Below are 12961 nucleotides of genomic sequence, written 5' to 3'. Positions count from 1 at the left end.
CAGACTAGTCTTCTCTGGAGTTTCTTCTTCATCTTTATGGTTGAGGAAACTGGGCTCATGGATTTTCGTGTACATTTATTGCTCATTTAAAGTATGGCGGTGGTCTGTGAGTCTGTAGGGCTAGCCTCCGCTTCTGGCAAACAACGGTCTGTAGCAGGCAGAGAGAAGAAACCGCTCAATTGGTCTTCAGCTGGACCGCCATCGTGGTGGCTCCACTGAGGGCACTGACGCTCATGCTCAATGAGCCTGCACAGCGAAGTTTTTTGTGTTTTTGTTTTCCAAACACAAACTCCCAAAGTTACTAAACCTCCCCCCCCCCAAAAAATGTACTTGACAAACTTAGGTGCCCATTAGGATCACGGGCGGATCGCCGATCCGTCCGTGATCCAACCCCGCCCGCCACCCATTTCCCCCCGCCACCCATTTCCCCCCGCCATATTACTATGGCGGAGGGGACGGCGGCGGACTGAAAGACCGTCCACTGCTTTTTCACCCGGTCTACGAGTTGCCTGGGCGGAAAAGGGTTTAATATGGTGGCGGTGTCTGTAAGACACCGCCAGCCATATTACCATGGGTGCGGAGAGATGCCTTTCCGTGGAGGCATTGCTGCCACGGAAAGGCATGCGGGAATGGACTGTGGGGGCCAGTTGCGGGCCCCAAGGTACCCTGGGGGCTGGGGGATGCACATGGGGGGTACCTATGGTACCCCCCAGCAGTTCCCTGCACATATGGCAGGCACCACGCGGTGCCTGCCACGTTGTGCAAGGAAGTGCACAACATGCCTTCCTGGCATTGTGGCGGGCTGTGCTGAGTGCACCGCTCGCCACAATGACAGGAATGCAGGAGGCGCCCGCCACTGTGGCTTGCGCATCCTAATTGCCCCCACGGGACCCCCGCCTTTATGGCGGGCAATCCCATTTCCCGATAGGGTGGCGGGCGGACATCCTAATGACCCTACTAGTGTTTTCTCCCAGTGTGTGGGGGTAATTTTTTGGTTTCCTGTTTAGGTCCACCATGCTTTACTAGGTGGTCATGAACATGAAAATGTGGGCCGGAATAGGGCTGGACTGGGAACAGCAACCAGCAACTAGCCCTGGCAGATTGCTGCTCGACCGGCCCTGGGTGCGGGGGCACTAGCAAGAAGCACTGCTCCCGCTTTTGTTACAGGGGACCGATATTGCAGCACTGCTGCAAAACTAGCCCCCAGTGGCAAAACAAGCCCCCACAGGCACAACGCAAGCCCCCACCCCTCTGGCCCACCGGGGAAATGCCTGGTGCCCGCTAGGGCCAGTCCGACCCTGGTCGGAACATCCTCCATACATATTGCAGATGGTCTGCTTTACATTGACCAATGGCTCTATGTGAGATATTTTTGGTAAATGTATTGTAAATGTAATTTCATTTGTTTAGTGTATTGTGAAAAGTGTTTACAGCATATGTGTAAATTCATGTTTTTGTACGGCAATGAGTAAAACCTCAGACTGTTTTTAGAAACCTACAAAGTGATGTAACTTGTATCGGACATAAAAAAGTACATACATCATCCAAGGATTAATTACCTTAGGGTGATAATCTGCTCAAAATAAAAAAGTGGCAGAATAAAACAGTGACCGGGTTCCTTATTTGCAAATATGTGAGATGGGCCATTGACAGCAGGTTTATACTTGGTGAAGCATGTTGCTTCCCTACTTCTAAAATATAGCAGGTGAATTACGGTTTGGGGGATAAGACATCGACTAAAAAGTGGTGGCCTGAGAGCCTGTCTGCCATACTTGAGAATTTCCCACTTTACAAGGGGGGGAGCCATATTTCCAAAAGCAGAGACTCCGAACTGTAAATGAGGCCCTTACTGCTTTCTTCAGTAATCAGATTTTAATAATCAACCACCACTAAATTAGGCCCTTTTTCATTTGACTTTTTGGCGGTACACTGCGAGCTACCAAGGTACGTGTGGAGGAGCACGCCGCTCCCTCTTAGCACGAGTGATAAACTTCAGAGGATGGCCACGAGCGCTATCTTTAATGAACCAGATAAAAAGGTAACTGCTTTTGTCAGACCAGTGGAGGCCTTGAGGTAAGGATGACACAAAGTGGTAAAATGGCTGTCCGTCAAGCAGACTGAGTAGTGCAGCGCTCTGATTTTTTCATCTATTACCTTTCAGCCAATTCATAAAGGCTTTTGAAGGCTCAAGACAGACCTCTGTCTATAGGCAGTCCTAATGTTTGCATAAGTACATTACATGCGATTCACACAACTGTGTTATACTATAGTGACTGCTGTATACATGTGTTGTATGCAAAAAACGCAAACATTGCGCATCTGTGGATTCTGGATTGCATAAGAAGGCCACCCCCAAGGAATTGTGAGAGTAATAGTTATGGGTAATACAAATTCAGTTACCATATACAAAGTTGTCTCTTGCCATTTGCAAACGTTATGGCTTGCACGTCGTACTGGTATATGAGTACCTGACGGATTTGACGTCAATAGTGCAAAAAGAGTAGCAAAGTGAACTAGTGGGGCCAAAATCAAATAAAAAAAGGTTCTTTGTGCACGTTACAAAATGATGATACAATAAATGTATATAGAATTGAAACTGCAAGTAGCAGAGCCTCCGACCCTATATACATTACAGAAATTAAAGGTCTTTATTCTTCATTAGACACAGGGGCAACTGAAGAGGCATAGATTCAGGAAACAAAAAGTTGCTGGGAGGAATGCTTCCACCCAAAACGTTTTTGTTTATCGAGTCCTAGATTCAAGCAGTTTTCCTACATGTTACCAGTGCAATAAATGCAACCCATGATCATGATGGGAGCACCGTGCTAATATGAAATTGCCCTTCCTGAGTGGAATTATCCTGATTTATAAGTAAACATGGCAGGCATGCAGCCAGGTTGTTTAGTCTTCCAACACTGTAGGACACAGGCACCTCTTTGCTTTGGAGCCGGTAAATCGTTCATGCAACTGGTCCAAATACTTTAATTCCCTTAAATGTACATGGTACAAAGGTGGCACAAAGCATGAGCATAGCACAATAGCTCCCTTACTAAACAAAATAGGCCCAAAAAAGTTGGTTTAACCAAAGTATTTGTTTGGCTCCTAGCTTTGGGCGGGAGCAAAGTATATGGGCGAAGCAGTGGCGGCTGGCCATGATGCAAAGGGGTAGGGCGGCAAGGAGGGGTGGGGCATAAATACATAAAAAAAATATTTTTAAAAAATAGATACATTTCGACTTACCTAACAGTGCGTCTTCCTCCTCTCCCTGGTCAACACTGCGCAAGCTCCCCTATGCCAATCCCAGCTCTGCTCTTATGCTGGGTATGCTATTCCACGTATGCAAGGCCCCACACAACCTAGGACCAGACTACATTAACCATTGCCTGGACTTGCATCAACCAGCCAGACAACTATACTTTGCCTCCCTGCTCACCCACAACCTACCATTAACAAAGGCATGAGCGTAGGGCGCTCCTTCTACCTCACTGCGAAGACATGGAACGTCCCCAAACCCCCTGTGCCGCAGCTCCAGGTCTACACTTCTCTACCGCAATTCTGAATAGACCTGGCTTTTCAACTGAGACTCTCGCACCCTGCAAGTGCCCGGATACCCTCTTGGGTGATTAGCTGTCCTATAAAAATCAACTGATTGATTGATTCAAGTGACTGCCAACTCAAGATTGCTTAAACACAGTCTACAGTTTGTGAGCTTGCGGTGCATGTCACTATATGAGAGAATGGAAGGAACAGTTGACCTACATAGGAAAGCCCTATAGTTTTGCTGTTAGACCCTCACCCACTCTATTAGCAGTATGCTTCATCATTGGATCTCATCCTGGTCCCTACAAATCAAGGTGGGCTTGACCATTTTCCAAGGAGCAATTTTGATAATCTTACTGCTGGGGTCTTCTTAAAGATAAAAATACCTTGAGACACCCAAAGAGTCCAGGGCTTTTCAGGGCTATTTCTGTCAGAACATATGACATAGAACATATATCATGCAAACAAAGTGTTTACTCACCCCGTTGTACGTCCTGACAGAAATAGACAGGAGGATAGACTTATCTTTAAAATATTAAAATTAATAGAGATCCCTGTACATTAACTTCAATTCTGATGAAAGCCCTGAACCCAATGTCCAAACATGTCGATAAAGCAGAGTCCCAAATTATAGACATTTGAAGACCAGCGAATGAATCTTCACAGAAGAGGTATACTCAGAGTCATATTTTGCAGCCTCCAACACATCTCCCTCATAACCTTACTGTTAAAGTCCTTGAAATTCCATGGTAAGACCTGTAGGATACATAATACTGTAACATTCAGCAAGGTCATCATATCCCAACAACTCACAACTCATTTAGTTTTTATCCATACCATGAACACCCATTATTAAAATGGATCCCTGCGTTTGTGCTCTAGTTCAAGAAGGCATGCCTCAAAATGTGCAGCGACTTTTGTACTCTCTCTTTATTCGCGAGATGTAGCCCGGAAGCACAGATTTGAAAATCTCCTGCAGCGTGATTGAAGAATCGACTACACTTTGATGTACAAGAAAGTATGAATCCATCTCTTTTGAGATGAGCGGAAAAAGCTTTGTCTGTTAGCCACCAAGCGTTAAGACCCAAAAAGCGTCTGTTACCTCTGTTATTGTGACCGAAAGGAAGGACAATCGGTGAGGACAATGGATGAGTGGTAGGAGATAACCCATTGAAGGAAACTGACCTCAGATACAACATGCAAGTCAGCTAATGGAATGAAACATAATACATCCTGGAAAATAACTGATATGCATCCAAGAAACATTAATATGCTCCAGTCGCTGGGTGAAGAGCATGCCACACATCTGTTAAATCAGGAAGATAATGAAAATAAAGCAGTGTTGCCAGTCTAAAAGGTTGGTCTAGCAGAACATCTATCAAAGTACCAGTCCAGAACCACAAGAAAGTCATCCCCCACAAGTTAAATACCTGATGGGTCTTCTAACAACAATGAGACCAAAGAGGAGAGGATGGAGACTGCGACAGGGACGGGGCATCAACATTCAGGCATGTGAGAGTGCCGGCTTTCAATAATTCAGAGGTCATAATAAAACTTCCATAATGGACACACCAGATGCATTTGACTTAAAAGGGTGTATTGAAACCCCATATATGCCCCAAACGCATTAGAACGACTTCTCATTCCTGGCCTTCATCGCTGGAACCAGCTACCTTTATCCATTCGAGAATGCTCTGACTTCACTGCATTCAAAAAGATTTGAAAACATGGCGATTCACTCACTAAGCTCTCACTCACAGTCTGCTCCCACACTGCAAAGGCATCTAGAGGTCCCTTTGGGGATGATTTGTGCGCCCAACAAGTGGAATAAATAAAAAAAATAAAAAAATGTGTCCCCTAGTGACGCAGGCATGAAGTATGCTGATAAACCCCTAACTACCCCAAAAATTGACATTTGGAGCCCAGCAATTTTCTTTGCAGAAGAGGTATGTTCAAAGAATCATATTTTACAGTCTTCAACACCGCTCTCCTCATAGCCTTACTGCTAAAGTCAATAAAATCCCAGGATAAGACTTGCAGGGCAATAAGTCTAACATTTAGCACAGTAGCGATCAGAGGGAAGGGGTAGAAAAAATAGAGAAACACCAAAATGGAGCAAAATTGAGTCTGCCATGCCAGAACCCCAATGTGTTAATGTTTGATGTTAACAATGACAAAAAGAAGCAGAACCTTTAATGAAGATACCAAAGCATTAGCGCACTACACTTGTCACACCACCATAGTGTACTGGTACACTACTCTCCCTCTAACACCACGTGCGGTCCACAACAATCAGATAAAAATCTACACCCTGACTCCCCCGGTGTCAGCACTCACATCTGCAGGGGAAGTCCAGACAGCAGTAGGGTGATGATATCAATCTCAAATTCCTCTCATATTCTGTAAGGGCTCTGCCATCAAGATGTTGTGTTTAGCCCACCGTCACTTACATGGGTAGAAAGGTTGATGCAGTCGGCAGATTATCAGCTCACTTCACTGTACCTCTCAGTTGGTTGGCATGCAGTATGCTGCTCCTCCTGGTTTCTCTGATGTTTCTGTCCATCCTTTACCTGTGACCCAGTCTCTCTATTATGGCACAGCTAGGAGCAAAAGCATCAAGAATGGGCCTCGTCTCACCAGGGCCTATCCACAGGGTTGTGTAGCTAAAGGGCAGGATGTTGAAGGTGTGAGGCTGCAGCTTAGGTAAAGTCTGTATGCCATAAATAAATTGAGATCAAAATGACAAAAATACAATCAATAGAACCAGAGAAGTGCAATTTAAAAGATTTCAGAGAAAAATAGCGCCAAAAGTACGAAGTGCTAACTGTGGATATCTGGTTGCACCAGACTGGGATAAAGTCATAAGTTCAGGCCGACTGCGAAGGAGCACAGATTGGCTACAGGGAGACAGTTTGGCCCACTGAACAAGAGTACCTTAAGTCCTGGTTAAAGAGCATTGCGAGGTCCTGAGTCAAGGATGGGTCACGCAGTTGGGACAATTGGTTCTGAGGGGCTGCGATTGCTATGAGGTCCTGCAACGTCATCGAGAATACCATCGACGAGGGCTTGCAATGTGAAGTCCATCGGCAAGGATACTTCACACTGTAGAAGCGATGCATCGGTTCTGAAGAGCTGAGAGGCTGTTGTGATGCGAGAACCTGCATCGTTGTTGTGACTGCCATCAACAAGAGATTTGCGATGCTAGCCCTTCGTCATTGAAGCTTCGCACAGCTGAGGTTCTGATGTGTGCAGCAAGGTTAATGTGGAGAACCCTTGCAGTAAAGGAGATAAGTCGGTACTAGCACTTGGCAGGATTGTTCGGCACAGCAGAGGAGATGCGTTTGTTCTGCTGGATCCACTGATGGGCTGGCACAGCACATTCAAGCCCACTTCAAAGGGTCCTGGATTGGGGTACAGCACTTGGCAGGGTAGGACTCATAGTTGCCTGGGTCCAGGTACTGGGTTCAAGGTTGTTACAGCCGTCTGTACCCTGAGGCTCTAGTCAGGAGTTGAGCTAACTAGCCCTTAGAGTCACTCTGGGGGCCTTGGTTCAACAGATGCAGGTCCAGTTCTTCCCAACCAGGCAAGAGGGCAGCAGGTAGGCCTGCAGGGCAGTAGTCCTTCAGAGAAGCAGCCCAGCAGAGTAGAAGTATTTTCAGCAGCACAGCAGTCTTTCTTCCTCGCAGAGTATCCACAGGTCCAGAAGTATACTGATGAGTTGGTGTCTGGTGTACAAAATCTATATCTGAGCCTTCCTTTGAAAAGGGAGAAGCTGCTAGACGTTTCCCTTTAAAGCCCAAAGGCATCCTGCCTTCCCTGCCCTCGCTAAAGAATAACTGCAAGGAGTATGAAGCCCATTTGCAAGAATGCAGGACATAGCCTATTCATTTGTAAGGAGGGCTGTGCCCAGCTCTCTCCTTCCATCCTGCCAGTGATGGCCCATTCAGGCACGCTTAAGCATTCTATTGTGTGTGGCTGTCTATGAGGAGTACACAAAGCCCAAATGTCAGCTACCACCTGTCTTGTGACCCAGAGACAGACTGCAGGCACTATTCAATTCAATTCAATTCAGTTGCCGGTAATTATTGAAACAACCTCACCAAGCTTGAGTATTTTTCATTACGATTCAAAAAGCACCAAACATTGTCTGGTTACCTGCTCCCATTTGGAAAATATCTCTTATTAAATGCATTAGGGTGACTCAAATGTTATTCAATGGGAGGAGCAGGGCTTGAAATAGTCAAAAACAAATGTAAGAGTTAAAAATAAAAATTACATTTACAACTTTTTGAATATACTGCACCCTGCCCTCTGGGCTGTCCAGGGCCTATCCTAATGGTGATGTATTTGTATTAAAAAGGAAAGTTTGGGCCTGGATAAAAGGTTTATTTTGCCAGATCAAACTGGCAGTTTAAAACTGCACACAAAGACTAGAATTACAAACCTGAGGCATGTGTAAAAAAAGCAAGAGAAGTACAGAAAGAAGCAACCAATGTGCAGAAAGAGGCAAACGGGGTGCAGAAAGACACAATAGAGATGCAGAAAGAAGAAAGGGTAGTGCAGAAAGAAGCAAGCGAGGTGCAAAAAGAGACAAGAAAAGTGCAGAAACAGGCAAGAGAGGTTTAGAAAGAGGTAATAGGATGCAGAAAGAGGCAAGAAAAGTGCAGAAAAAAGCCACAGATTTGCAGAAAGAAGCAAGAGAGGTACATAAAGAGGCAAGAGAGGTGCAGAAAGAAGGAAGGTGCAGAAAGGAGAAGGGATGTGCAGAAAGAGGCAAGAGAAGTGCAGAAAAGGAATAAAGGTGTAGAAAGAAGCAAAAGAAATACAGAAAGAGGCAAGAGAGGCACAGAAAGAACCAAGAGTGGTTTGCGCACCATTAGTACCAATTTAACACCCACATAAAGCAATAAGTAACAGGTCACCATTCCAGGTTTGCAAAGGGCCTTTCACCATGCTGTAACAGTTGGCGCTGCATTTTTGGTAACATTTGAGCTGTTTGAGCCAGAAACACGTTTTTTTTTGTTCAAATCTGTAGATTATGCAGGAGATAATGGATTATGTTGCAAATACGGATAATTTATAATTATGCAAAAAATGGTGCAGTCAAACAGTCGCATAATTCCAGTGGCCCTGCTCATACCTCCGACTAGGTCCGGAAGTGCTCCTCAGTGGTTCTGTCTTTTTTTTTTGTCCTTTTGAGTTTATAGTTTAGCTTCTATGGAAACGAGGAAGACTAAACCTGATGTTACCTTTCCACAACACAGACTACCATACCACATAATTAAATCCATAACACATAATCCCACTCTACATAATTCATATACACTAAATACCACATACTTTCTAGCCACATAATTTCACTGCACAACATTCCACATAATTCCACTACACACAACGTACATCCACTCCACAGAACATTAGTAAAAAAATTTACATTTCTAACGCCAATAGCTCTAACACTTGCAAATGCAAGACATATTACATTGCAAATGCTTCTTTAACTAGTAGTCGGCTTTGCAGAGTGGTGGAGAAAGTCAGCAGGGTCTCTGACCAGCTGTTGGACTTGGCCTTGTTGGCTAAAGTTCACTTAAACTTTTTGCTTTTCCCTAGACCGCTTTCCTGACAGAGAGCTGTGAAGTTAGATGCTGTAGATACTTGCCACTGCTAATCAGTGTGCAAGTACAGCTGTTCCCTGTATAAATTGTAGTGGTGTTTGGTTGTCTCTGATTGGTAGGTTTGCCTTACTAGCAAGATACCTAAGTGGTGTGTACTGTGTGTGCCAGACCTATTACTAAAGAAATGCACAGAGAGGGAACACAGGTCTTCAGTGTAGTGCCTGCGCGCATTATGCTAAATTAGCAAGTTGTCCAAACAAGTGCTACCACTTGTCAGGCTTTACTTTCCCTTTTGCATACATATGGGGCACCCCTGTAGGACTCCCTTGGTAACCCCTAGTCAGGGTGAAGTGCAGGTAAAAGGCAGGACCTGTGCCGGTGTGGGTGCTAGGCCCTGACAGTGGAAAATACTCCATTTAATTTTCCCTGGTGAAAGGCCATCCTGCCCATAGGACAGAATGGGGGAGGCTGGGTGTAGTATTGTTAGCCTAGTTTCCCAAGAATTGGAAATGGAACAGTGAAGTTTGGTATGTCTGAACTCACAGCGTCATAGCGCATCTTTTTGGGTAGATGGTTTTGTCACTGCGTGTCCAGAAACCAATGTTTGAGAAAATGGCAGAGTTTGTGCTTTAGACCTCTTCATGTGTCTCAGCAGAATGTGAATTGTCTGCCTGGATCTGGGAGAGGTGAGAAAGACTGAGGGCGGGCGTGCCCCAGGGGAGGGATGGAGACGGCGCCAGGCTGTCCTGCACCTGGATTGGGGAGAAGGAGAGGCTTTGCGAGGTGAAGAGGCCTGGTTCAGAGCCATAACACAATAGACCCATCTCCCTCTGAGTAATTAAAGATCCAGGCCCCCAGTATCAAAGATAGGACTTTGACACTGGTGGGGGGAGAGGTAGGACTGATTTAGGGTGGGGTCGGGGACCCCTGAGCACAAGGAAACTTCAAAGATAATGCGGGGTATAACTGAAAGAACTGAAACCCCAAGACTTTGGTTATGTTGATGATGTCATCAAGAATGGTCTTGGTATCATTCAGAGAAGTGCTGGAAGTGCTTTGAAGACGCCGTGGACTGGTCGAGTCTCTGGCGTCTTTGACTTGTCCGCGATCAGGAAGAAAACCTCTGCCTCAGGAAGAGTTGCTTAATAGGCTGTGGGAGACACTTGACCCTTGCTTCATGATCTGGGGCTTGTGGGCAGTTTGTAGCTCTTGACCGAGGAGAGACTGAAGGGGTGCTGCAGTGGGTCGTCTCCACCCTTCTTCCTGTGCAGGACTTTGCTGTGTGCAGCGTTCTGTTCCCCAAGGGCCCGAGGTGAGTTGTCTCCCTGGTCGGAAACACAGGAACATAAACATTTCCAGGAAGTCTCAAGTGGCACAATGGTGAGACCGTGTCGTGGCAGCCTGAGACCTCCAAATGGGTGCGTAAGGTGATCGTATGCTCCCGGAGCGAATCAAGACTCTGATGCGCAGGGTGCGTGTCTTGGTAAGGCTACCGGTGTTAGAGCGCCTATGGATCGTGGGCATTGTGGAAGAGAGCTGAGATTCGGGACGCGCCGGGAGTGTGTGTCACAGTGCAGTCCAGGCACTAGTGAAGAGTGCCAGGACATCGTGGACACTAAGAAGTAGTGAGTCTCCAACACACAGGTTGATGTGTGGTGGTGCAGCAATGACGTTAGTGGAAAGCTCCTGGTACCTCTTGTGCACCAGGAGGAGAGGTAAGACTCAGACGCGCAGTTTGCGTGACGCGGTGCGACCCCGGCGTTAGTGGAGAGGGCTTAAAGAACGTGTGCACCAGGAGACGGAGTGAGTCTCAGACGCGCTGGGGGTGCATGTCGAAGGTGCCACCGGAGGGGCTTGTGAGGAGTAACCGGGAGCGGTGAGCACCAGGGAGCGAAGAAGTTCTAACAGCACTGGAGAGTTGGGCCAAGTGATCGGGTCCTCGAAGGCAATATAAGATAGCACCTGCGTCATGTGGAAGGCTTCGCAGAAGGAGTTTGTGATGGACGTTGGCGGCCCGGACCTGCAGCCCCACAGGAGCTGACCTACCAGCCCGAGCGCGCCTTGCCCATGGTGACAAGGTTCTGGAGTGAGGCCAAGCCACTGTGGCAAGAGAGTAGAGTAGGTCGTGCCCCCCCCCCCAGGTAAAGTGGATCATCTCCTGGGACAGGGTGCGGGCCCGAAGGGACACTCTCTCAGCCACTCGCTGATGGCAGCTGTGTGCGCCTGTTGCTTTGGCCCAGATCTCGGTCCATGCTGGTCCCGGACGGGGCAGTACAGGGGCCAGGGCCCAGAGTCAAACTTGGGTGTCATCGTTGATCCGTGTTGGGGGCAACCGCTCGCACAACTTCTAAAAAGAGTCGTATAACACTTTGCATATTTGCTGCTAAAGAACTATCCAACTATTGGACAACGTCTGACACTAGAAGTGCTTAATGAACTCAGGGGTTGGTGCGCTATGTACTATGTTATGTTTCTCTTGCAGGATACAGGATCATAGCGTAGCGCACTGTATTAGTTGTTTACTGCACTGTACTGAATTGTACTATGACGCATTACCTTATTCCTTCCTTGCACAGGGCATGCTGGTGGTGATAAGCATTGCATTGTCTTCATATTGCACTGTACGTAATTGCAGCGTGATGCATTGCTGTATTTCTTCCTTGAACAGGGCATGCTGGTAGTGAACCGAGTTGCTTTATCTTGTGTTGACTCAGTATATGATCTTGACTACGCATTGCATTTTTTCACCGTAGCACTGTCCAGAAACCCATTGTTAAGTAATGCAATATTCCTTGTATTTTGCAACGTGTGTGAATCTAGTGATACGATGTACTTAACCTGTTGGGAACTGTTAAAAGTCAGTGTAACTGTTGGTTAGAAGCGGTGGTTGGGGATTAGGACTGCCCAACACACCGTAAACAATATTACCCAGTGTATATATTTGGAAGATGTATTGTGCGGTCCTTTCGTATATCTTTTTATATAAAGTATACTCGTTTTATACAAACTTGTGTGGAGTCCATTTGTGGTGACATCATTGGGATTGCTGTGGGCGTGGTTGCACATACTGAACACTCGTGCCTTGGAGATAAGCCTGGCCACTCGTGGCAAGCTACTAAGGGGGTGAGCAGGGCTGTCTCAGACGGTGTCCTTTCTTGGCCTAACGTGGGAGCGGGGGGTTCCGGGTCACGCACTTGACAACAACCGTGCGAGCGGCAACCCGAGCTTCTAACACCAGCGCTCAGGATTCCACTGCACAGGATTTACAGGAGGTACCAGGAGGGCTTCTTGGTCCCCAAGGTCCCTCAGGAGTAAAGTGGACTTCATCCGCGAAGCAGTAGTGTGCCAGGAGGCAGGTTTGCAGAGTGGTGGGGAAAGGGGTGTGTGGTAAGCCTGGGCGTTGTTCGCGAAGTAGCGCTAAGCGTAGCTACACGAAGTGCACTTCGCACTATGTGAGCTACGCGTAGCACTACGCAAACTGTGTAGTGCACTGTTCGCGATGATTGCACAGTGCCGGATGCTTGTATGCACTGTGCAATCATTGAAAACGGCACCTTGCACAGTGCGAACTGTCTTTTACAGCCGCTCGAGTAGATTTTTACTCGAGCGGCAGCTTTCTCAACGCGGACTGGTAGTTTCTCTTCGCGAGCGGTCGCAAGCATATGTGACCACTCGCAATGAGTAACCTGACCTCCCCGCGTTGAAGAATCTCGCCGGGATGTTTATTTTCCACACTTGCGATCGGCAACTTAATGTTGCTGATCGTGAAAGAGGAAAAAGTCACGCCGGGATGTCATTTTGGTTGC

This window comes from Lissotriton helveticus, chromosome 8 (assembly GCF_964261635.1).
Source record: "Lissotriton helveticus chromosome 8, aLisHel1.1, whole genome shotgun sequence".
NCBI lineage: Eukaryota > Metazoa > Chordata > Amphibia > Caudata > Salamandridae > Lissotriton > Lissotriton helveticus.
This window is presented reverse-complemented; position numbering follows the sequence as displayed.